Source organism: Sinocyclocheilus rhinocerous, unplaced genomic scaffold (genome assembly GCF_001515625.1).
Source record: "Sinocyclocheilus rhinocerous isolate Xijiao unplaced genomic scaffold, SAMN03320098_v1.1 scaffold287, whole genome shotgun sequence".
NCBI classification, from domain to species: domain Eukaryota; kingdom Metazoa; phylum Chordata; class Actinopteri; order Cypriniformes; family Cyprinidae; genus Sinocyclocheilus; species Sinocyclocheilus rhinocerous.
The window spans coordinates 67,942-73,038 of record NW_015633524.1 but is presented as its reverse complement, the minus strand read 5'-3'; the positions used below and the strand labels follow the sequence as shown (position 1 = coordinate 73,038).

General features: G+C 38.1%; 1 protein-coding gene across 3 annotated transcripts in view; it reads right to left on the bottom strand.

Annotated features, from left to right (window-relative positions):
* The window catches only part of LOC107744073 (spermatid perinuclear RNA-binding protein-like), a 105,988-nt gene extending 101,315 nt beyond the window's left edge, over positions 1–4,673 (bottom strand). The window contains exon 1 of one of the 3 annotated variants that reach the window (XM_016557546.1): positions 4,545–4,673. The gene's annotated coding sequence lies outside the window, so the exon portion shown is untranslated. Of the gene's footprint in view, positions 1–3,028; positions 3,156–4,544 lie in introns of those variants that run through there. The other 2 variants (XM_016557544.1, XM_016557545.1) reach the window with 2 other exon arrangements.
* Positions 4,674–5,097: the final 424 nt, after the last annotated feature.

Here is a 5,097-nt window from a genome sequence, read left to right as displayed (position 1 = left end):
CAAAAAAAATTATATTTCAAATAAATGCTGTTCTTTTGAACCTTCTGTTCATCTAAGAATCCTGCAAATAAAAATATATCACAGTTTCCACAAAAATAGGAAGCAGCACAACTGTTTTCAACATTGATAACAATAAGAAATGTTTCTTGAGCAGCAAATCAGCATATTAGAATGATTTCTGAAGGAGCATGTTACACTGAAGACTGGAGTAATTATGCTGAAAATTCAGCATTGCATCACAGAAATAAATAATTTTTTAAAACCCGGCTTTCTGACAAGATGCGCGTTAAATATCGCATGCGATTTATCGTGCAGCCCTAATTCACATGGAAGACAGTTAATTTAAATTATAATAATATTTCACAATTTTACTGTATTCTTGCTCAAATAATAGCTACCTTGCTGAACATAAGAAACTTCTTTCATTATAAAAATGTGACTTCAAACTTTGTGAATAAAAAACGGCACTAAAAAGACTCCCAAGAAAAACTCTAGAAATTAAATTAATTTACCCATATTCAATTAGATTTATTATTAAAGCAGAGAAAGTGTGTTTGAATGCACCTAGAATCTGTGATATCAACCAAAAAGGAAGGATGAGGCAGAGCGAGAGCAAGATTACAAATACAAACAATTTTCTTTTTATTTGCATTAACATGCACCAATGAATCGTGTGCACAATGAGATCAGGAACATGCATTAAGAAATTAAACAAGGTCAGTTTTGATTTGATGTTGATTTTAAGATTAACCCAAGATTGAACACGGAGGGATGTTAGTAAAGCATCAAAGAAAGACGACAAATTCATAATCATGTTTATTTTGCCTCTCCAAATCCCTGCAGACACCCAGCGGGACCTAACGGTGCTGAAAAGTCAGCTACATCTGCCACCGTCGGCTCCCTCTGCCCTCAGGACACGCAGCGCACAAAACTCTTTAATGATTATTCAAGCACTAAACCCCTGCAACAGACCGTGAGAGTCAAATTCAGGCCTTCTGGGAGCTCTACGGGACATAACGGAGAGACAAAGACAGAGTGAGCAGAGACAAGACGCATCCACCCTTTGACCTCCAGAGCATCTGTCATCGCTTCTCTGAGCTGAATACATCTTCAGGACGATCAAAGATAAGTTTCACGGACTCTTTTTGAGGGGAAAAGGCAAAGGGAGACTGCACAACATCAGTCTCCTATGTCACACTGTACAATAGAAATCTTTAGACTCTAGAACCAACATTGTACGTTCAACATAATGAACATCACTAGGTAACACACATTGCAGTTTATATCTGTGTTTTCATACTTTTGTTTTGGCACAAACAGCTTGGACCCGCACAGAAATGAAAAATAAATAAGTTTCAACTTGTCTCTCTCTCAAGGGAATTCGGTCCTTACAAACAAGTGCAATCTTTCGCATTTCAACCTGAGGCAATGTGTGATAGCCACAAGCTATTTTCAGCCAACGTGCCAAGCAATTTCCAAAGCATTTCAGATGCTGGGCTCACAGCAGCGTGTGTTGCTGACAGAGAACAGTGTGTGTGTGTGTGTGTGTTTGTGTATTTGTGAGACGGAAGCGAAGCATGAGCTGATCGCATGAGGAAACATGCATCACAGTTATGCTCTTTGTTCTTGTGAAAGGAAAGTGGATATTCAGGATCGCACAGATCACACACCAGCATGATTATGGAAGTCATAACCTCACTTCATCATACCCGTGTAACAAGTTAACCTTAGAAAGAAGCAAAAACTGATTTATGTCCACTTTTTTTCAAATATTAATAGTTTCCAAAAAAAGATATGTTACTGCGGTTATGATTTGTAAAATAACTTCATAACTTGGTGTTAGCCAACAAAGTAATGAAAAAAGTTAAATAAGATCTGGTATTCATTTATTATTACAGTAGTAACTATGGTATTTTGCCATACATTTTCCAGTGTATAATATATAATATCATGATATATATATTAAATAGTAAATTATATATACACATACATACATACATAGGCCTACATATACACATATTAGATTAGATTATCTTTTTTTTACTTTAAACCGCATAAACACATTTCATTACACCAAATACACAAAATAATGTTCTTTTTAGCAGCATCATATGACCCCTTTAATATATTAAGTAATGTCCATTATTTTTTCATTTTCATTTGTTTCCAGGCCTGGAAATTAAAATTTAAAAAAAGGGTTTTCATGGTCGTGGGAATGCTGTGGTTACTATGGTAAACGTTTTAAGAAAAACATCAATAGTACATTTTTGGAGCGTATTTTAACCAAACAAAGCGGACGATAGTTCCCACAAAACCCCACAGGCGTAACATTTGCGCTATTAGTCTATTAAAGTAACTTTTCACTCAATCAATCAATTCCTCCATCACTCATCGCTTCTCGGCTTATACAATACAGTCAATTATTCCCGAAAGAGACTATATAAATTCAAATGAGTCATACGAGGTTGACTCCAGAACAGTTTGGACCGATTCAGTCCGATTCGCGGGCGAATAGCACCAAATGGTTATGTGAACCGATTCAAACGATTCATTGAAAAGATCCGACTCGCTACAGTGTAGATGGGGTGTGAAACTGCGGAAGTCCCTCAACAAGACACCTGCTGCAAGATAATCATCAACCCCGACTAACCGACTCTACATATCTGTGTCTGTTAGAAAACGATAACGAAACAAACCCACATCTTTAACACATAGCCTACATTCGCCACTGACACGTTAACTAAGACAAAACAACAACGTGATTCTCTTCTAACAATTCAAAAGAAGAACAACCGTGCAGTTCATAAAACACCATGCAACATGTGACAACAAACAAGTCTAAACGAGAGGGTGAGAACGAAGCTCTTTTTTTTAGCGCCAGAGAAAGAGAAAGTACATTTTTAAATCAAACTTAACGCAGCCGCTGAGTCAAACGAGAGTCTCAGACGCGTTTGTGCACGAATCTCCCAATCTCACAGAGGAAAAACCCGCAAACACTAGCACAGAAAGACTCAAAAGCGCTACTTACTGGTGAAAGAAGAAATGTTTAATAATCCAAACGTATCCTCAATGAGTACGAGTCGAGGTTCAGACCAATATTGTGGTGCCAGCAGGACTCGCACTCCGCCTGCTGCCACTCACTCACGCGCACTGAGATGAATGAGAAACGCGCAGACACTGCACGAGCTCAATTCATTATTCACGCGGAGGACAGCCGACTGTCCTACCCAAGTTTCCCAACATCGATCTTGTGTGGTTATCACCTCAGAGTCTGTTAGAACATAAATATTTACAGGATATAAGCATATATATATATATATAGAGAGAGAGAGAGAGAGAGAGAGATATAGACTAGAAAAATCTAAAATGTCTAAATGCCTTTCATTTTTTACAAAATAGTTTTTGGTGAAAATAAATTAACAAGTAGTATTAAAAATGAAATGTTTTCTACAGCCTCACACATATACCGTTCTTTTACGAGGGTGCAAATAGGACTAAACGTCCCTGGTGTATATTTAAAATATTACATAACAAAACCACTGTATCGTTTTCCTAAACACTTTCACTCACACTTTTGAATTTGTAAGAAACGGACTGGATGTAGCCTAATTTCCATATTGATTAGGCTACTCCTGTCACAACAGGGATTTATTTGTGAAATACACACAAACTACAATGTAGCTCTAAGATGTACAGTGTCCATTAGCTACCTAAAAGCAGAATAATACAGATGTTATAAAAAAATGTGTGGGATTTTATGAATCGCCAAACATAGTTGAATTAAATAGCCTAGACAAATCAATACTTTTAGTTGTGCCCCAAAGTGCTCAAATTGCGTGAGCCTACTCCATTAAATTCAGTATATTTGTCCATATAAAAATACACTTTAAGATTAATGAAAACATACAAGGGGGTTTTAGACTAGTCGTAGATTAATCGAGAATGACGAATTTTAATAATTCCTCAATAGGTCAAATTTGCCCCAAGGATCACATGTGGGTGCAGATTTGACAGGAAAATAGAGAGGGTTAATGCAAACAAACCACCGCTTCACACAATTGACAATTCCACTGGTATTGCAGAACAAAATCACACAAACGAACACAACCAAAGTTTACGTTGGCTAAGCTTCCATTCCTTCGCCTCAATTAAAACAGTCTCACGTAACAGCTCGGTGTTTGTTTGTCTCCTTCAGCCCCAGATACAGCCTAACAAATTATTCAACTACAGCAGACGCACCAGCACAACCTCAATATACCCAAACGCAGCATCTGAAAGCCGATACTAAACCCATCGTCCGAGGAGCGACTGCATTGCATTGCCAGAGAGCGTCAAAGAAAGCCACGACGGCATTTGCAGGTAAAACTATGAATCGCTGTAGCTGATGGATGTGCCCGGATCCGCAGATACTGTACATTACCTAATAACAGCAGCTCAGATGATGTCTTACATGAGCACATGACACAACGCGATACGCTTTAAACCCATATGTGCGTCCCTATCGCACTGCAGGATCTTAAAGAGTCCCGAACGAGGTGAATTACCGTGGTCTCGTTGGCCGTACTCCCCCGCTGGAGCGATGTACCTCCAGTCAAGTGTTTCTGTCTCCGGCGGTCTCTCTATCTGCTTTCCAACTGTCTCAAGTATTTGGACCACGGGCGCGTTCACGTCATGCTATGCGCGTGCTCTATGTGGAGGGCTGCTGTTCTGCAACACTTGCTACAGTGTTACAGTGTGCCAAACAGTGCTATCTTTCCCCTTCATAAACCTTAAGACCATCTGTTTATCTGTGGAAATTATCCAGATAGTATGTATATTTAAGATAGATAGATAGACAGACAGACAGACAGTTGGAAACTAAAACATTAATTGTACAACATGCTTTATGTACTTGCAAAGAATTTGGATTTTCAATTCTTAAATGTGACCCTGGACCACAAAACCAGTCATAATGGTCTTTTTTTATTTTATTTTTATTGAGATTTATACATCATCTGAAAGCTGAATAAATAAGCTCTCCATTGATGTATTGTTTGTTAGGACAATATTTGGCCGAGATATAACTATTTGAAAATCTGGAATCTGAGGGTGCAAAAA